General features: G+C 37.9%; 2 long non-coding RNA genes across 3 annotated transcripts in view; one reads left to right on the top strand and one right to left on the bottom strand.

Annotated features, from left to right (window-relative positions):
• Positions 1-21,832, bottom strand: part of LOC107209952 — a 180,351-nt gene that overhangs the window by 45,156 nt on the left and 113,363 nt on the right. For both annotated transcript variants that reach the window (XR_001523769.3, XR_004499013.1), the window contains exon 7: positions 13,603-13,697. This is a non-coding gene — a long non-coding RNA (uncharacterized LOC107209952). The remainder of the gene's footprint in view (positions 1-13,602; positions 13,698-21,832) is intronic.
• The window catches only part of LOC117244973, a 4,405-nt gene continuing 1,079 nt past the window's right edge, over positions 18,507-21,832 (top strand). Inside the window, exon 1 of the long non-coding RNA XR_004499014.1 lies at positions 18,507-21,829. This is a non-coding gene — a long non-coding RNA (uncharacterized LOC117244973). The remainder of the gene's footprint in view (positions 21,830-21,832) is intronic.

Genomic DNA, 21,832 nt, shown 5'->3' with positions numbered 1-21,832 from the left:
TAGTAGTAGTAGTAGTAGTAGTACTAGTAGTAGAACCAACCAACCAAAAAACCCCAAAAACCTCAGCCTGGGGTAAATATTGCAGTAATGTATTTAAGGCTCATGGATTGATCTGACTGTAAATATTTGGTTTTTGAATAACACCTGTATTAGCTGCTGCAAATGAGAGGAAAGAGTGTGCATCTCTCACATGTTAGTAGATGGATTATTATCTGATTTCTCTCCTGGAATAAAAAGGCATATTCCAGTGGGTTGTCACATAAAAGCTGTCCCCAAGAGAACCTTTCTTCAGAGATGAGGGCTGGCCACCCACTCAGCCACCTCTGTGCAGGGACTGCTCACATTAGCTCTCACTGCCAGAACGAGCACGTTTTACCCTTCCCCATCACATACACTGAATTCTGGCACTGTAGGATCACAGGGTGGTTTGGGCTGGAAGGGACCTTGCAGATCATCTCATCCCACCCCCCTGCCATGGGCAGGGACACCTTCCACTACCCCAGGCTGCTCCATCCAATCAGTTCTCCAACACTTCCAGGGATGGGGCATCCACACCTTCTCTGGGCAACCTGTGACACTGCCTCACCACACTTGGAGTGAAGAATTTCCTCTTTACCTAATCCAAATCTATTCTCTTTCAGTACAATTTTATCTTCCCAAGCCCAAGTTCATTATTGTTTTGGATATATCCATCAGTACAGCCAGGGTTTGGTAACATGCTACTAAAGAAACTTCCAATGCAAATTAACTCAGTTTGTCCAATTACCAACTTTGACAACTCTCCCTGACTCCAGGCTTTCCTGAATACCTCATTTGCTTCTACCTGCAGGATTCTTGTAATGCTATCTCCCCAAGGGGTTTCAACAACTCAAAGAATAACTGCTTGGCATGTATTACCAGGGCACCTGGGGAGGAGGAAATGTATGCAAGGCTCTGCAGATGACCTAAGTTTGTACATCCAGAGGAACAAGGTCTCGAGGACAGTTGAACAGAAGGGTCAAGGTAAAAACCATCCCTGTCCATGTGTGTGCCCTTTCCTCTATTCAGTTAGTGGAGAGGAGAGCAGCTGAGGAGTTTTATCCCTGTGTAACTTCAAACACAAACCAAAATGCTTAACCAGGAACACAACATGTGCCTCTGAATATGGCCCTTTAAATATGTAAAGCATCTATTAATAATAATAATAATGAATTATTAATTACCTACTTGCATGTAGCTAAACATGTTTGAGATGCCTTTAACTTAAGTTGGGTTTATCAAATCTACCAAAAGTGCAGCTGTCAGAGTAAAAGTAATTGGTCAACTGAACATTATTTCACAATATTGATAAAAGGTAGCAATGTTTTTGGAACAAACAAGAGCTTTCAATACTGGAATAATGTGAAATTATGAAGTTGATTCTGCTCAGAAAAAACATAATTTTCAATCACAGTATTTTGTAAACCACAAATGGAATTCATTTTCACAATTCATGAATTAAAGATATGCTTTGAAATTGAGTTCAGCATCCTAAAAGCATATATTACATATCTATACAGCAAACTTGGGCACTAATGTAAACCAAGTTCTATTTACATTTTGATTGCTACCTCATATCTATCAATTAATGTACTGTATTCATAAAACACAACCTTCAATACCCAGCTGATATGAAGAACTTCCATATGCATTTCAGGCTCAGACTCTGCAGACTACATTGTTGGTAATGCTATGTGTGAAGTTAAGTATTGTATTTGTGTTTTTATCTATCCAAAATTTATTTATCTCAAGTTCTCTTAACCCATTTTTCTTAGGCAAATTTCATGCATTAAAAAATACAGCCTAACAGCATTAAAGCAACAAAGAGCAGGCTTTTGTGTACATGTTAAGAGAACTCTTAACAAATTGCATTTGAACTATTTAAACTTTTTTTTTTTTCACTGAACCCAGTAATAGTTTTGATTCAGAGAATGACATTTTCCTCATTTAAGACAAAAACAAAAAGTTAATTAAATTTTCCATTGGCTTTAATAGGAGTTTTGATATGGACAACCAACAGATTTAGTCTACCTGTTAGACTCTAGCAGTAAGAATACAGGGGAGGTTAAAGTGACTCTTCACTGCCAATGAAACAGCCAAACCCCACTGCTTTTTACACCCATGTGATTTCAACAGTATTATGAAGGTGAACAAGGGAAGCTGAACTGGTGTTAATGTGCTGGTGACTGATGTGCAGAACAAGCCAGAATATAGCCCAAATGATGGATTTGATTAGATAGACAGAACAAAAGTATCACTAAAAATTGCGAAGGTTATCTGTGTTTATAAATACAAAAAGCACACTCAAGCCATGAGTGCTATGGGACTAAACCCACTCCTCTCTTTCACTCCAATCAGCACTCTCAGTAACCTGAATCCAGTTTATTGATTCCCCTGGCTGCTGGGAAGGAGCTGGCTGCTTACACTGAAAGAAACAACTCAGCATGTCAGGGAAGGGCCTTTCAGAACAGACCACAGCTCGGTGCATCAAGCTTCTTTAAAGCAAGAAAGATTATTTATCTAAAACAGGCTGAGTGCTGGTGTTTCATGCTGTGTTCCACCTCCTGAGAGGCAGCACGAGTCCTTGGCCTGGAGCTGGTGCTCTGGGGGTAGATGGGGTGTCAGAAGTGGCTGCTCTGAAGCTGCAGTGGATCAGAGGCTGCGCAGAATGCAGCACCAGCGTGAAGTGAGGAATAGAAACTGCTCCTCTGTGAGAAAGGATGGTTCCATCAGGAACTGAGCACGCTAAAGCAGGGCTGGGACAGGCACACAGGCAGTGCAGCTGGCAGAGCTAGAGATCACTGGTGTGCACACAGGCTGGGGAAAAGCTTTGTGCCACGGCAGCAGATCAGTGCCCACCGGGATGGATTGCATGGCTTGGCCACTGAGCTCTTGAAAGTCTGGGTTGCAGCGTCTCACATGAAAAGATCTCTTGCAGTGATCTTTGCTAGTTCATTTCAAAATCTGGCCCCAGTGCTATCAGTTATACTGGGTAAGACTCACAGTTTATTCAGGTAACTAGAGCTTGTTTTTGTTGCACATCCCAAGAGGCTGCCCCACGAGGAGGAACTCTGGTGCACGGTATTGGGAAGCTACACTTGGGAGTTTTTTCCTCAAAGTTTTCTCTACATTTGCCAGTTTCTGTGTATCTGGCACACCTATGTAGGTGCTTCCCAGGCAGGTGAGCCTCCTCACTCTGTGCCTCAGCTCTGCACTGTGAGGCTCTGGGTGAACATCACCTCTTCATTATGACAGGCTAAAACTGACATACTGTCATTGTGCCTAGAAAGAGATGTTTCCAGAAGAAGGAAGGTTTATCACTACAGGAAGCATTGAAATGTACAATATTTAAATATTAATTTTCATAAACAACTGTCTGTCATATGAGAACATTTACAGTATATATTAGAAGAACCATTTATGTACTTTATGAACTCAAAATTAAAACTAATTTGAATGCCAGCTTTCAAACTTGGGAATTCAGGACCTGGAGATACTGTCTAAAGGGAATTCAGAAGGTAATCTTTTTCACAGCCTCTGAGTAGAGCACATGGTGCGTGGAATGCCTCTGATGAGAGGGGGGTGGACCGAACACCATATTCTGAATATTCAGATTCACTTGGGTCTTTCCCCTGCTGAAAACAGGACAGTGAAACTTTCTGCTCATCCCCAGTGAGCAGCTATTGTAGTAGTTTGATGGGAAGCACAGAGCCCACAGCAGTTCTAGGACAGAGAGAGGGTAAATTAACCAGCAGCCTGAGGGAGTGAAGAAGGGGTTCTCACTGTATTGCAGAGTTATTGTAATCAGCTATCAAAGAACATTCCTACGGCACTAGAGAAGTACAAGTGGTGACTTAGGTTGTCCTCAGTGCTGTGCCTCTCATGGGGTGCATCAGATCAGACATTTAGACATGAGAACTATCTATGCATCACATACATTAGCATCATAATTGCCACTGAAACTGAGTTCTCATTGTTCAGTTCAGCATAATAATTGCAATCTTGGAATCAGTCCAGATTCAGTACAGTTAGTTTATAAACAGCATCCAATTAAACTCCTTGGAATATGTTCCCTATCAGTTTCTAAGAAACAGGTTAACAAGACATCTATTCTTTCATGGGCTGAAATTGTACAGTTTATCTACAATGTTTTAGTGATGTGTCTTGTAACATAACAGTGAGAACCAGGCCTAAAACTTGAGAGAAATTAACTCTTCTATTGGAATTAGCATGAGAGTTTAAACCACCCTCCAACCAAATCTTGGCACTCAGGTGCCTGAAACACTGTGTATGAAACACTTTTCAAATGAGTATCCCTGGACATCACAACCTGTGGTGTTACTCGTTTCACCTGCAGGAAGATTCAGCATCAGTAGGTGTGATGGGATTAGGAAAGTACAGAAAATAACAGTATGGGCTCATACACAGGAGGATGTAAATCTTGAATGTGTTAATACACTCCTCTCCCTCCCACGCTGCCAGGCCAGCTCTGCTGCCCACCTGCACACCATGTGGCTCTCTGGGGAGCAGGGGCTGCGCCTCTCTCTGACTTCACTGCACTCTGCACATTCACAGAGCAGCAGCATGTGACAGATGATCCACTCAGATCAAGACACAGGAGGAAGATAACGTCAGAGTTTGCCCTTTCATACAGCTGCTGGCCACCTTTCATTCTCCCCCATGTTTGGCCCTGCAGCACTAAAGCAATACAGGACTGTCACAGCCTTCAGCTCCCAGTGCCTGCTACTGAAGCAGTAACCTACAAACAAACCTGTGCTTAGGAGTACTGACAGTCATGGCAGGTCCTGCAGACATTTGGGGGCCTTCAGTTTTCACTTTCTGGTGTTCTGTGGTTTTCTTTTTGCTGCTGCACAACCTTTTGTCTTTCTCTCTACTCATGTTCTCCCTCGCTCAACTGAGAAAATTCACACAATTGAATTTAATCCCACAAATAACTGCAGCTGATTTTTAGTTTGCCAGGAGATATTTTGGGAGTGAAACCCATTTGATCTTTTAAATTTTAAATAACATTTTGTTTGAAACCTTAGTCATGTTCAATTGTAACTAAAAAAGCCCAATTATTAAAAAGTCCAGCTAAGTGAAACCAATGGTTTACAGGCATGTTAAATCACAGATCTGATAAGGCTGATAAGCACTCTGATGTATTGCCATGTGTATAAATGCTTGTGGTAACTCTAAATGAGCTGCCACCTCACAGGTGTGTGATCAGAAACATCAGCTCAGGTGAGCATTCACAAACACCAGCTCAGGCACCACAAAGCTCCTCCAAGTGAGTGCAATAAAAGTGCAATATCACCTTGCTGCCCTGCTCCTGACTGCAGAGCTGGGTTATCCCACACTAGTCCAGGGATCACCATCCTGTGCAGTGCAACACACCCTTATGTGCTTTGCTGAAGACTCAAAGTCCTAAGACTTCAAACCCCAAGTCATTCAAAAAGGAATACAGGATTTTCAATTTATATATATTTTTTGAAAATTAGTGTATAACCCACCCTGTACCTTCCATTTCAATATGCTTTTTTTGATGTTGTAATTCATGTCTTGAGGGCTTTTTTTAGGAAATGGTACCTGCACAATAAGACACTACAACAACCTTTTGCTTTGCTAAATATCAAACTTGACACTGTTACCTGTTCTACTCTTGTACCCAAAGATTAAAAAAAATAAAAATCAATGGGGATGTTTATAGAGTCAGAAAGGAGAACTAGGCAGTAGGCTTGAATTGTTCCCTCCACATTTTAAACTCATCTAATACCAGTATCTTTAAAATTGTGTTACTTTCCATTTTTCCTAGGACAAGACAGGTGAAAAGGAACAGCCCGTGTGGTTTTTTTTTTTTTTTCACTTTACCCTTTCCTGTCCTCCCAATCCCTCCTTCTCACCAGATTCCCATATTTGTGAATCATAAGAAAACAAAGAAAAGAACAAACCCTCCCAGTGAGATTGTGAACAAAGATTTCATGTATGAAAGATCAGAGCATATAACCACAAAAATTCTATTACTGCAATCAGATATTGAAGATGTTAAATCCTTATGAAAAGAGACTATAAAACTGAGCTACTTTATGCCTTTTTTAAAAAAATTATTTATAATTTGGCAGATGTTTTTCAGATTGTTATCCATGCCAGTCTTAGTACAATAGTACAATATACAGGGAACCATATTCAGAAATGGAAAGCAAATAGGACTTCTAGGAAAAGCTTTGTTAAAAGAATAGCATTTGCATGAATATGGAGAATTCACATATGATTTATTTAGTAGCAAAGAAAAAAGTAGCTTTGTTAATAACTAAGATCAAATAATCACACATGAGCAAAATAGAGATAGTCCCATTGTACTCTTTGCAGAGTACAATTATTTCATTTTATAATACTGAAAATGAAATATTGACAGTTAAGCCAATTCAATGCTGATTTTACACAGTTCTAAAAAAAGTTACCTAACAACTAAAAAGGACAAGAAAAGGAAATTACACTAATAAAACTCTTCTTTTGATTCTGACTTTAAAAGATTGCTGATGAATTTATTTGATTATGTTGAAACCAGGTCTATAACTAAACACTGCTGTGATTTCTCAGATCTCAGAGTACTTTGGTTAACTTGATATCAAATCTTTGCATTCTACTGCCCAGAATCCCAATATCTACAGAAATACTCCAGAAACTAATATCCAGATGAAACTTCAGCAGATTGCAGTCCCAGATTTCCTTATGTGCTTTTTTTCTTTGTCTCCAAATTCTGTTCAAGAATTTTTTTTCAGTCTTCTGTAAGGAATTTTGATTAAGTTCCATTAAGTGCCTAATTCCTCAGAAGGTGTATTTCTGAGTGGTTCCATTGATGTGTGCCAATTACACCAGCTGACAAACAGCCACTGCATTACAAAAAAAATCCATATTTTTAATGACTCCCTTGCTGTCCTCCACGTCTGTGTGTATGTCATGACACACAGCTTCCCACCATCTGCACCTCTTCCTTTATATATCCACGCATTTTGTATTATAAATTGCTTGGCTGTGATGTATCTTGACATTTGACATAACAGCAGGGCTGGGGGGAGCGTAAGTGCTGATCATTAGATTATCGCTGAAGTATTCTCTCCTTTCCTCCCCTGCTCCCTGTGTTCCCTGGAGACACAGGTGTTAATAAAATCAAACAAAATGAAAATGGGTAAATTATTGCAAGCTATGAACACCTACATTGTGCCATGCCTCACTAGTTTCCAATACTACCTCATTCTTGAGACAACCGAAGAAAAAGATGCAATTTCGTCCTGTAGACCGGGTGGTATAAGGAAAGGACAAAAGAGACAAGATATTGCAATCCAAAGGTCAGTGACCCACTCCCTTGTATAATTATAGCATTTCATTTATATTCTACCAATCTGTCTTTGGATGGCTGATAGTAAATTAAGTAGCTAAAAAAGAACAATTTTGAAAATTCCCTAATAACTAATAACTGAGTTCTAAACCTAGAGCATCATACAGGGAGGTGAGCACAAGCATCAGCTTTCTTTGTCAAAAAATAATTGTAAGACTCTGACTCAGGTCTGATCTAGATCTGTGTCTTACTGCTTTACTTCAGGATTCTTGAAAACAGATTTAACACTTACTATAAACACCACACAGATTTTGTAGAGCTTCAGGAGTCTGATTCATTCTTTAGTGCAACATATATCCAATTGAATCTTGCAGGATGGAGGCACTTTATACCTCCTTAAAATGCAGGTAGAACATTTTTGTGCTGCATTCCTCATTTCCCATGATCAAGCACCAAATTCTTCCCCCACATTCTCCCAAGAAGGTTTCATGTAGTAACAAAAACTGAGTGAAAACATTAATGTTGAACCTTTTTCTAATATACATTAACAGTTTATATCTAAATTTAGTGGTGGCCAACCTTTAGTAATTATCAGAGACCAACACTTTAACAGCCTGCTAGCCATTGTTATTGGCTCAGCACGGCACAGCTCTTCATAGTCTCATCTACTGCACAACCAGAGGAGCACAACAGAAAATAAACTCTAGATCTGAAGAGTAGAGTGATCAAAGGATCACTCAGTCTCTCTCCATTCAGTACATGCAGCACCAGTGACTTGCCAGGGTCACTCTTCCTGGCACAGCAATGTTTCACACTTCGATGCAAGGTACTAAAATGCTAGATTATAGAATTTTGTAAGAAACCAAATGGGAAATAAGTCTCTCTAAAAGGTTAGAGGAACAGAACAAACCAAGTGCCTCCTGTGAAGAATTATGGAAACTGAACTATTAAGGCCAGATACTTCAGAGCTCTCCAATCCCTACAATTGCTGGAAGCCAGTCCCAGGTCTCACCCATTTCATTTACACACTAAATATTGACCAGAACTTGGAATTCAAGACTGCAGCTTTACAGAAACAGGCCAATAACTCTCCACTTGAAAAGTTTTGTAACTGTATTTATCTCAGCCTGACCACAGCGATTAATATTTATGAGGTTGAGTGGAAGAAGGATGCTCATAGCAAAAGGGGATTATGAAAACACAAGAATGTGTGAAGATGCCGATGGGGCTGAACAAATGGCACCTAAGACAAACATGCAGCAGGCCCATGAAATGACAGAAGGAGAGGACAACTGTGTCTGTGTAGCTGCCTACACACATAAGCACAGGAAAACCTCTTTCTGTGCTCTGTTCCACAAGTAATCCAGGAAAAGCCTTGGTACTCATACCAAATACATTTATTACCACAGATTTAATGGCTTTATTTGACTGTTACAGGCACCCACATCTGAGACATCCCTGATCTCAGGCCAATCAAAGTAACAGTGCCCAGCACATGTTCTATTCTTCAGGGGTAAGTACCAGATCTGTTACAGGTTTGAATGTGCATGTGTTGCATATTTCTGGATTTATATCTTACATGAATATGACCAATAAAAAGTGGACAGAAGAAGAGAGCTCCGGAAAGAACTTGTCAACAACATTTTCAGGTGAAAAAAAAAAAGAAAAATAGGAGGTTTTGATCTGCAGAATGTGAAGTATAACAATTAAAACAGAAGGGTAGATACTTTGAGCTCATTACAATTTCTTTTGAAGATGAAAGTCATTAGATTTCAATGAGAACTTGGAGCAGAAGCTCACATTGACATGAGAATATTTAACCTGTAGTCTACAGTGCTTCAAGCAATTGAAAGTATGATAAATAATTGCTTGGCTGTAGTAACCACATAGAAGGAAAAAAAGGATTACCCTAATCAAACACAGTCAGCTTGGTGTTGCCTGTCTCTGTGCTCCACATTTCATTCTGAAAGTTTGCAGTTATAAAAACGGAAATCCTGAGTTCTTAAAGAGGAAATTGTAAAGTATTTGTTTTCCTGCCACCTTCAAGAAAACTTTGATAATATTCAGGGTCAGTTCTTCAGCTGGCATGATCAGCAGAGCTCTGTGGAAGCCTGTGGATCATTGCCAATTTATAACAGCTGAATGTCTGCTTTTACTACAGGGACAACCTTATTTTGGATTTCTTTTCTCCATATCTCTAACTCTTTTATTTTTTTCCTTTTTAAATTAGGAACATTAATAGCCAAATACATTTTTTTTGTTGTCAGGAATACCTGTCCTTCAAGCTACAAGACTCATATTTTTATGTAAGCGAGTTTCACCAGTGATTCTTACTCACATTTCAGTGTCACCACAAAGCACAAGCCAGGACTGTACATTCCTTTACCACAGGTATTTTTATGTTATATCTGTGCAAAAAGCCAAATACTAATGTAACAGAGGCATAAAGAGCAGATAATGGACCCTCCTGGAAAGAAAGGGTAAGTTTGTCTTAGACAGCAATATCAGGGTAAACAGTGCTTCTCAAACAAAGCCATCTAGGAAGGAAAAATGAAAACATTTTATTCTGTATATATTGAAAAAAAGCAGTTTTATCTTCCATATGAAGAACGTGCTCTAAGGAAAGTAACTGATTTCATTAAGCCTTTTGATTTTGACAATAATCTTCTTTGGGGTTCAGGGAATACATTTCTGACTGACTTGACATAAAAAGGTTTGTGTAGGTCCACTGCCAAGAAACCTGATGGTAAGGGATGACTAGCATGATGCTAGACCAATATCCATCCATTTCCAAAAAGGCAAAGGGAAAAACCCAGAAACATGCTCATCTACAACAAAAATATATAAATTAAGACCTAGATACTTCTATCTGAAATAAACCAAAAGAAAATTTCCCAAGAGATTAGAGCCCTAGGGCTAGAAGAGGAGTCACTGGGCAAAGATGGCTTTTGTAAAGCAAAAGTTCTTTATTTAAATGAAAGGGTTTGGAAAAGATTATGACAGATGACCTTCATAACTTCTCAGAGGATCCACCAACCCAATAATTTTCTCATTTGACTGGCAATGAAAGAAACTGGACTTAAATTTCTTGCTCTGGTAAAAAAAATCTCAGAGGGTACATTGCTCATTTCCCATATCTGGACCACCAGAGCTGCTGAGTTTGGGCATATCTGTGTTGATGTTCTCTTTTAGATCTTTCACAAAATATGCGATGAAAATATCCCTGTTTTCCCACAAATTGTTTGCAAGGGAAGGAGAACCCAAAAGTTAAGAATGAAAGATGCGTCATCTGAGATGTGCCCTGTAAATCAGTGCTGACAGATAAAAAACTCTGTAGCCCTTCTGAAAAAGCTATTATCTGATTGGATCCTCAAATTTCAACTTGATAAGCACTAATACCAAGTTACATCTATTTGGTTGCAAAGGTCTTTTGCTATCACTTTGCTGGAAATCCCATTGGTGAAACTGAGAAAATCTTGTCAAGAGCCTGTTTCAATGGAAGATTCCCTATCTGCTTCTGGCTGTTTTGCAAAACAAAAAAAAGTTATTTTATTACATGCAGCTGCTGAAAAAAATGTGGTTGTACAAGATCTCATGTGGCAAGTGCCTCTGTGATTGTTCTACAGTAAAGAGCAGTGACAGTGATCACTATGAAAAAAACCTTTGCCAGTTTTTTAAAATTTATTGAGCACCAAAACAGAACCTGGCAAAGCACTGTCACTCCTTTCCATTACTGGAAACACCTTTATTTTTTAAAAAGTCCTAGAAAATCTAGACAGATATTTTAGGTTAAATAGGTAGCTGCACATCTATTTAATCACAGGCACTTGCACACCTGAATGTGCTCTGAGCTTGTTTGATGAATTATCTCTGATTAATTTCCTTTGTTTTACACAGACATTGTGTCCCATCAACCAATGCAACCAAATAGATCTTTGAGGCCAACACAATTCTTCCCACATACCAGGACACAGATATTTCAGTTTAGTTTATTTTCTGAAGCTGCTCAACACCTCACAGTTTTACCAGCATTATTTTGATGTGTTCAGTGCCATCACTTGCCACATTGAGGTTCAAATTTTAAAATGAAATTTCAGAGATAAAAAGCATTAAGATAGTTCTATCAGCTATAATACTGGAATGTGCATGCCTGCAGCATTATTTACAGTGTCAGATTCAAAGAGGCCACTAGAAAATATCAGTTGATGTATTCAATGGCTCGTTTCCCAGCCTGAGTCCCACAAGAACCTCAACCAAAAATTATCACTACTATTTTTTCCACATTGTATTTTTCCAATTTTTTCTAATTGTTTATAATTCTTCATAGAAGCTCTTTTAATTCAGTTACCCAAAATAATACAATATATATAATGTTTTGCAAGACACAGCTTCTGCAACTGCCTTTATACCTTTAGGCTTTGTGACTTGACATCATAATGATCTTGATTTATTAGAAAATAAACCTTTTCCAGTGCTTTTTCTTTTAAATAGTGAACTGTAAATAACTAATCCAATATGAAAATGCTAAGTAGATCCTTTGAAATTCTAATGGAGGTTGTCTGCAACACTGCAAAATCCTTGTGTTAATACTTTACCTGTATATATGGAACATACAGGATTGTAACCTGCACATATACATATTTCTGTGTGCGTCTGCTGAGACACAGAAATTTGGGTGGGGTATAGCCAGCATATTCCAAAACAGGAGAGATTTTGTTGCTGGTTTTGTGTCTTAAAGATTTGTACTTGGATATTCAATGGCACAACACTGTTGTTAAATATAATTCAACCAACATTTTCTGCCCTCTTTCTTTAATTATTTCAGTTCTGTGGTTCAGCTGGCCCAAGCTTCCCAATTGTCAAATCATCACTGAAGAAACCTTTCTGCAAAGCTTAACTCCAGTCAGCCCTCATTTTGTGTCAGTAACAGCATTTTCTGCCTGTGCTTATGCACTTGCATGTGAATGCCATGGCACACCTTGTCAGCATCAGGATGGGTCTGGATAGAGAAAAGACTGACTCGGCCATGCATCAAAATCCTTGTGTTTGGAGCTCTGGCTCTGTCCATATTAAACCCAAGTCCTGGGCTAACAAACCTTCTTAATTACTCCTCTGTTCTCCCTCTCTACAGGAACCATCTCCAGCACATTCTGCCACCAGGCAAGCTCTGCTCCACCTGCCTATGATCAACACCAAATCTAGAGCTCAGAAGTTCTCCCTGACAGCCTTTACCAAATCACTTTTCCAGGCTTGCAATCCTTCAGAACACTGTCACTGTCACCAACCCACTATTTCCAGAACACTGTTAAGTGCTTATCACTTAAAACTTTAAACACTAATTGCATAGTAATGAAAACTTGAATTGATGGGAGAATAAACTTCTCCTAAGTGTCTGGCAGAATTCCAGCTCCAGTCCATAATAATCAAAATTTACTAAAATAGCATTTTTAAATATCCTTTGTTTGAAAACCTTTCTATACCCAAGTGTGTGAAGATCTAGATGCAAGATAGTAACTTTATGTGTTTATAGGATTGAGCCAAAAAATTGTTTCTGAATTAACAATTGCTAATTTGGGGTTGAATAAAATCTCTGTGTTCATCTTTAAAATATCTAAGTTATTGAAAATCATATTTCTCCTTCCTTTATTTCACCTGCTAGTGTTGTCAGGTACATCAATCCCTCTTAGAAATGTATGCCTCAAGAGAAAAACACTCAGCTTCCTCCTGACCTGGTGCTCAGGATGGAGACTCTTCCATTGTCACTTTGATAGGATTTGCTACTGATTGACAAAGCTACTGGGCAACCTGAGGGACTTTCCTCACTTTCTAAAACAACATTCTAAATTTTCACAACTTCAGATTAAAACTGCTAGAAATGAAGAGCTCATTCCCTGTATATTCTGCTCATGTGGGTGCTGATGGATCTGTTTAACACAGTGTTACTCGTGAGACATTGGATTATGTTGGATAAAGAAAAGGAAATAAAAGCAAACCGAATTCTTGACATATCCTTAACTATTCATGGCATTGGACTGGATTCCTCTTTCTAGTTTTTAGAAACTGCAGAAGAAACATCCTGAAAACATTGAAAGCACCAGTGCTAGTCCTTAGCATCTCTTAACTGTATTTAGTCCATGGTCAAAATCCCAACCCATTTCTTTAAGATCTCCTACATGTCACAAGAGCTTTGCAGAGGTTTTGGGCAGTGTTCCCAAACACAGAGCAAGATTTTCTTTTGCTTTTACCTTCAGGGCCACAAAATGAGAAGCTTCTGGCACTCTGATGTTCTGTCACTTCTTAATGCAAACTCTGGAAGTTCACGGACACGACGCTGCACAATCTGAGGAAGATAAATCACAGTTACTTCAAGCCAGCTGACAGCAGTTTAAGCAGCTGCAATCATCAACCACCAAGGGAGTTTCTTCTTTTATCTTACTAAATGCAAAAGTATACCAGGAACTGCTAATATCACTGGACTATCAGGAGTCCTGCTTTTACATAAATATCAGCAAGCGGTAAGTAAATTCTGTTGACGAAATGTAATAAAACAAAGACGGTTTCAAATATGACCATTCCCTGATGCATTCTGTAGCCCCCTCTTACTCACTTATTGCATGCTGCTGAGATTATAAGGTTTGCTTTTATCTGTCAGAAATCAATATTTCAAACATCGGATAAAAGAGGAAATTGAACTGGGAATAGGCTGAAGTGCTGTAAAAACTACAAAGCACAATTATCAAAAAGCACTTAAAGTACTTAATAGGACACACATATAAAAATGCTCAAATTAATGTCAGGGAACTATAATGAGAACTTTTTCTATGCTTTTTGATCCAAATGCAATGCAATTCGAGTGCAGCCTGGTCAGTCAATACAGTTTTCAATTTATATGAAACCCTAAGGATTTCTAGCAATCCATTTGCTAGAAATGAACCATTACATATGATTGGTTAATATTTCAATTTATTGAAAATACATTATTTTGTGTAAAGTGTTTAAGTTGTTGAGGTTTAATCATTATAAACAGTTATGATAAAAATAGATCTTTGGGTAAACAAAGACCTTACAGTCACGCTTCTAATAAATACTAGTATAACTAGAAAATTGGATTTTAAGAGAAATAGACATAAGGAAAAACTGCAGATATGGGAGTCACAAGATGAGAATAGATCTTCATCAGCACACATTAAGCTGAGAAGGTACCTTGTAAAATGTTGGAAACCATGGCTTTTTTTTTTCTTTTTTTTTTTTATTAAAAAAAACCTCCTCACAATTAACTTTAGTACTTTCCTTTTATATTTATATATTCATTTATCATCTTTAATACTACTGAGCTGGAGGTCTTTACAAAAACTATGCTAGATCAGAAATCACTGCAAATGGAAGTGCACATTTGTATGAGCATCCACAGAAAACAGATTGAGCGACTTCAGAAAATTTGATGTGAAACACAAAGGGCTGCAACACACAGAGGAGTTATAGGCATGATTTGAGCAAAGATGCACATTAATTAAATGGTTGTGTCCAACTGTAGCACTCTTTCCTAACCTACACCCCACAAGGAACAACAAGGGACTCTTGGAAATCTTTCTTTGTGGAAAGTTACTCTTAACATTTACATACTTCATGTTTATACTTTAACCATGACATTTCTTTCATATGAGGGAGCCTTTACTCTATCACGATTAAAATCTGTCTCTGACTGGAGCTACACCAAACTCTCTGAGCTGTGGATCACACTGTGGTTTCCACTAACAAATTGTTCCATAAGCCAAACACTTCCCCACCACCTTTCCTCATTACAGTTTGGAGCCCAGTACAGTACAACCTCTTAGTTAAGATCCCTCCTTTTTTAAGTCCAATCTGAATCTTTGCTATTATAATTGTAGTCCTACTTCTTGGTAAATTTTATGTGATGAAGAAGAGGCTATATAGCAATTCCCTTTTGCAAGAATGTTGACAATGAAAGCACAGTCATCACACAGGATCTTTCCAGCACACAGATTCTGTGAGTAGCACAGCCAGGCTCTGATCTACAGTTAATGACTTCTGCAATTCACCAAGTTAAACTGCACAATACACAGCCAAAATCTCTCTTCTAATAGCTCTGGTCTTGTGTATGTTAAGCAAAACGTAACATGATTTAACTGGGGACACTGGAAAAGATATCCCCTAAAACAGTTTTCACATTTGAAAACAGCTTTGACAAAGCTAAAAATAAATAGATAGTTTCAGCTGTATACTGTATTCACTTGAATGGTGTCTTGAATTTTCAGATATCCTGAACCAACAGGCTGGTTTTCAACAGAATCATCACAGAGCATACAAACTTTTCCAAACAGTGCATTTTTCCAAATAAATAAGTAATACAAATTGTTTTGTTTTCTCTGAGGAGAAAACATGCTATGATCTGGTAAGGCAATTGTAGTTATGGCAGTCATAATTGCACAGAAGCTTCTTCTGTTGCACCTTATTGTATTTTTTCCTTCAATTATTAAATTCAGAGGCTTAACCTCAAAAGAAAATGCACTTGTCTTTACATACACTTGAATTGTTACTGCCATTTAAAACTAATCAATGTTTTCTTTAGTACCATAATAGCTTATTTGCAAAGCACCTCTCTAAGAGATATTTACACGGTGTTCTGGAAGTAAACATGTTTCACATTCTAAGAAAAACTCCCAGTAAAGACAAAGAGGGCTTCATTCTCATCTCACAGTTCAGCACAAATAAAGTGGCTTAAAGAGCTTAAAAATTTGTGCACAAAGGGAATTGCTACTAGATGATACCCTTCCATTAATAAATAATACAAGGAAGATCTATGCATTGTACACAACCCCTATATCCCTAGAGAAGTCCAGGAAATTAATTTTCAAAGGCACAGCATATAAATATATGCTTTCATTAATGTTAACAGGAAAGCAAACAGTTAAAATCTTATTATTAAACTGTGTTTAAATACACATTCCTTAGAAATAATATACCACTCCTGATTTGGACCTTCAGCTGCATAAAACTCAGAGGACACCGAGGCCTGATTGAGGGTGGAAAGCCCAAGCTACTGCAGTAAAGTCAGAATGTGCACTCAGAGTGCACTTTGGCACTCACAGGAATGTTCACACCGCTCTCCTCTAGGAATAAAGGGGAGATTTTTAAATTAGTCCCCACAGACTTCTCCAGAGAGAGGTCAGAGAAACCAGGTTAAGTAATATGAGTACCTCTAGTGTCTTGAGATCTGAAGTTATTTAACAAAGAGAAGTTTGAATGGAGGAAATTTTGCCTAAGACTCACAATCAAGTTTTTTCATTTCCAGATGGAAACATCTACTGCTTTAATAAGCAGATCACCACCAGTTCAGGCTGTGCCTGTATTTAAAGACACCACACCCATTGATTCCAGAAGAGTAGCAAGACTATCTCTACAATGAAAGTTATAAAACCAAAACTATAAGGGACCAAGTTTTGCCAAAGGGAGGAACCAGAATTATTGTTGAAGGCATTGGACAAAGGGACTGCCACAAAGTAATGCAATGACCTATGGCAAAGGAGCCATGTTATATAGAATACACAAATTTTAAATTGTATTTTTCAGTGCATTTGTATCTGTGAATTTGGAATCTATTACTTTTATCTTCTGAAATGCACAGCCAATATTTTTAATTTGCTATCTTGAAAATTTAATGGGGGTGGCAGAATAATTTTGTCTTTTATCTGTTTACTGTATCTAGCTGCTAACATATGCTAGATATGTGGTATCTGTCATATATTGCAAGTACTGTTACTTTACAGAAATCAGTTCATTCCCTGATCTCCTTTTATTAACCAAAATTATCTTTCCAGCTGGTCTTTAATTAAATATTTTGTTAAGGGTCATTAAGGAATTGCATAAAATCCTCATAGTTTTCACTGCTAATCATGAAAATTTCATTCAACTGTGCTATAAATCTGAAATTTGTCTTCCAGTTTTACTACAAAACATTTTTAGAACAAGTATTGCAAAAAACAAAAACAAAAACAACCAAATCATCCAACAAAACCTCCTTAGTTTCCAGAAGAGAATTTCCCAATTAAATTAATATAAAATATAGAATAATCAAGAGTTTACTCAGAATGTTAAAACAGTGTGATTGAAAAATGAATACTAAGATTTTTCCTTTCTTCTTCACTTGAGTTAAGATAAAAGCAGGTTAAATTATAGATTATTCCTTTTCTTTAATAAAGCTAGAAGGTGGTGAGACAGTGTTGGGTAGATGCATAGTAGTAATGGATTATGGAGATTTTTGTCTCCTGGGTCACTGTTATGAATCTGATCCAAGACAGCAGTGATGAAATGTCAGTGCCATTTTATGGCTTTTAGCATGAAATCCTGACCCTGTGAGGTCAATGGCAAAACATCTGTAGTGCCAGGATTTTCACCTTTTGAATCTCTAAGATGTGAAAAGAATTAAGGTCTGACTCAGCATCCATTGACTTTAATGGGAGTTATACTAAGTTCAAGGTGCAGGTTTTTAAAAGTCCTTAGGTGCTGCTTTGCTCATGCTTTAATAAGAGCTGGATCCTTCAGATGACTCAAGCACTTAAAACTCCAGCATTAAAACTATAAACTTTTATCTTTAAAGTTAAATGTTCTGCTGACTCCCATCCCCTTGCTCCTCTGTCTGGATGACTCTGCTCCACTAGGCTGAGCACTGGATAAGGGCTTCTTTCACCATGTATTCCCTTCCCTTGCTTCTTCCTCTGACAGCAAAATCCTTGTCCCAGATGACACAAGGTCCAAAACCTCTTGGAGAGCCTCTGTGGCCCTCAAGAAATCTGGCATGGACTGTCTGCTCTGCATCCTGTCTGCTCAACTTACAGCCAATTCCCACAATTCCCACTCCTACAAAACGTGAGATCTCTGGAGCAGAGCGTTAGTAAACCTTTGGATCAAAATGACTTAACAAAGCAGCACAAGTCATCAAACATGCTTTTTGGAGTGATCAATTCAAAGAAAACCCTTATCAATTCCCTGAAAACAGGGAGAGGTGGCTTGTTATTTTATTTTATTTTATTTTATTTTATTTTATTTTATTTTATTTTATTTTATTTTATTTTATTTTATTTTATTTTATTTTATTTTATTTTATTNATTTTATTTTATTTTATTTCCTTTGCTTCGATAGTGGGTGTTTTGTGGAAAGGACACTATCAGCCATTTTAAACCAGCACTCACAGGACCCTAACTCTTAAGTCTTGCCACTTTGCAGCTTTGAAGATGTTTGATCATGGAAAGGAAATAAGAATAGAATCCGACTGGGCAGTTAAATATTAAGTGTTTATCTAATATGAAAACAAATTTCCAAAATGAAATTATTTGATCATGCCCTCAAAAATACTAAGGTACAAAAATATTAAATTTATGTCTTGCTGTAACATGTGCTTTCCAGACGTATTTCACTTGCAGTTCAGGCATGTGCTCCTAAAGTATTTAGCTATGCTGAAAACCACCCAGGAATTAAACTGGATGAAAGCATGCTGAAGAAGTTGTTGGAGGTTTAATTACCTTTTCTTTTTTTTTTCTCTTTAGTGGGAGTTCTGAATTCTGGAGGAGTAAAACTCCAGTCTCTACTGTATTGAAATGATATTTTTTTAGCACTCCAATCATTGTCTCTACTTGACTAAGACATTTCTGTGCTAAAGCAGGTGCATTTACTTTTCAAGTATTATTTTACTAATCAATTGAAAAATTACCTCCATGAATGACAGAAGTGCAGACCTTTGGAGTATTTCATTAAAAGGAGCAAACATTAATTACAAATCCAGCCCAACCTTTGCAGACATAAATTATGGGACGGATCTATTTTCTCCATGCTTAATTGCAAGCAGTGACTAGCTCTTTAAATTATTATCTCCAAGGCATGAATGAAATTAGAATGGATTTGGTGATATTCTCAAGGCTTATTTGTATCTAAATAACTTGGCCATATACTGTCTGGAGATAGAAGGAAAATTAGGTGAAACACCTTTGAACCTTTCAGCAGTGCTAGCTTACCATGAAAAAATTGGGGATTGCACAATGGAATTAGAACCTTAAAGTCTTTGCAGACCAGGAGGTCTAGATGCAGGCTAAACAACAGGATAATTGATAATGTCCAAGTATTTTTCTTCTAACCTATATTCTCAAAATTTTAGATGTTTGTAATTTTTTGAAGCATTCACGTTTCAGGCAGAGTATTTCAGGCAGCACCTTTCCTGAAAAGTAATATTTACATTTTAAGAAAAACAAGTAGTTTTCTAGTGAAGTAAAACCCCCTTCATATATTAAGAAGGCTGAAAATTTTGATTTTGTAATAGGCACAGAGCTGACATGTTTATGATCATATCAAAATCTGACAGGAAAATAGATGAATTGATTGCTCCATTGAAACACACAGGGAACAGAAGGTGAAGTTGGCTGTGATGAAGAGTGGGAAATAGATCAAGAATGCAAAGATTATTTTTTAATACAATAATGGAGACATATATGTTTGTTTTTTAAAAATGTATATAATGATTGCATTGGAAACAGGAAGCCTTCTATAAGGACTTTGTTTTTTATATACTACAGTGGGTGTAAACAAATGAGTCTCACAAGACACCGTGTGTACTGCCTGACCCTTGTTTTTACTACCCTTCCACCACAAAAGTTAATAATTTGGCATTGCATACTTTAAAAAAAAATAGATAATGACTTGCTTGGAGTTCAATTTACTTGTTTCATGATACAGTAAATACCAAGCTGAATTCTCACAGTGTTAATCATTAACCTGGGAGAGGGCATTTGCTTAAAATGCATTCTTTCAACTGTGATGTTTTATGAACACACTGGTAGATATTTCAACAGAAATTTCAAATATGCTGAAGATTTAAATAAGTTCAAGTCCCCACAAAAGCCAAACTCTCTCCACCTTTTAACTTTTGGATATAAAGTTATCCTCCATCTCTGCTGCAGGAGCAGCCTCTGACAGCAGAATAACAGGAGCTCTGCAGAGCTAGATTGTTTGAGGTACAGAGGAAGCCCAGTTCAGATTCAGAGGGCTTAATCATGGAAGACACCATGCAAAGAGCAGGGCAGGGTACCTTTAAAAGGAACTCTGATGGGATGGATTTTTTTTTTTAATTTTCTACTTTGACAGATTTCTCAGGCCCATAGCAAAATGTTTCTGGTACTGGGTTGAAGACTAACAAAACTAGAAGATTTCTTGACAAAAAATATTCTGCTGAAAAACTGAGATTTGTTCCAAAAATTTGGAAATACCTGTTCCAGCAGAGAGAGGACTTCATGGGCTCCATCATTTTAAGTCTCTTGCTATGGAGAGGGAAGAATGAGAAAACATATTTCCTAGAATTTTGGAAGTATTAATGTTTCCTTTCTTCTTCATGGTATTTCATCTTAATTTAAAAGTGAGGAGTTAAAGATTGATCTGGAGCTTGGGAAAAGCATTCAAGCAGAGGACCACGGGGGACAGAGTGAACCCTTTACCCATATTGCTTGAGAAAGGCACTGCTTGGCAATATATTCCTGGGAGTGATAATATCATAGGTAACCTATTTGCTCTGGAATCTAAACCAGAGCACCACACTTAAACGAGCTGCACCTACAGTGAAGGAAAATATATTATGAGGATGTCCCTACTTACACAGGCCTTAAGGGAATGTATGGTTTTTCAGAGATCTGGGCAAATTACTCTGTTTTGATAGTATATCAGTCTATACTCTGGAATCTATACATTGATCATGTACTTCATATTTTTTCAGTAAGAAAAACACCACCAACAATTACTGGCTATAATGCCTTGCAGCTTATGTACAGCTTCTATATAAGGAAGAAACACCTTAAGCAAAGTGTGAAAGTAGCACCAATACAATTTTAAAAATGTAGATATGTTGGAGCAGAGAAGGCAAGAAATTAGTTAAATGAGAGTTTTAAGAATTAAGATACTTTCTTCTTCCAGGCTTATGGAAAACAGAGCTGGTAGAATACATACTTTTAACCAACAGAAATTTTTCCTTCTGAATATAGAATTTCAGACAGAACTTTGCTTCAAGTTGTAAAAATTGTGAATGGAAATATTGAGGAATCATGATTTTTATATAAATATTAACCACTGCTGTATTAATTCACGTTTTACAGTCTAAATGCAGGCAAGTGCTTAGTCAGACATTGCCATGCAGTGAAACAGCGTGCATTAATTCCAGCTGAGCAGGAGTGTGAGCAGAGCCTGCTGAGAGTCAGAGCCCAGCTCCAGAGCACCTCCTGCCACCCTGGGGTCCCAGCCTTGCAGCCAGGGCTGCAGCACTGCTGGGGCTGTCCCCTGCTGCAGGGCTGGGCAGGGGTACAGCACAGGGCACAGGTGAGCTCCTCCATCAGGAGCACAGGTGAGCAGTTCCATCAGGAACACAGGGTGAGCAGATCCATCAGGAGCACAGGTGAGCAGATCCATCAGGAGCACAGGTG

Source organism: Parus major, chromosome 11 (genome assembly GCF_001522545.3).
Source record: "Parus major isolate Abel chromosome 11, Parus_major1.1, whole genome shotgun sequence".
Taxonomy (NCBI): Eukaryota; Metazoa; Chordata; class Aves; order Passeriformes; family Paridae; genus Parus; species Parus major.
This window is presented reverse-complemented; position numbering and strand designations above follow the sequence as displayed.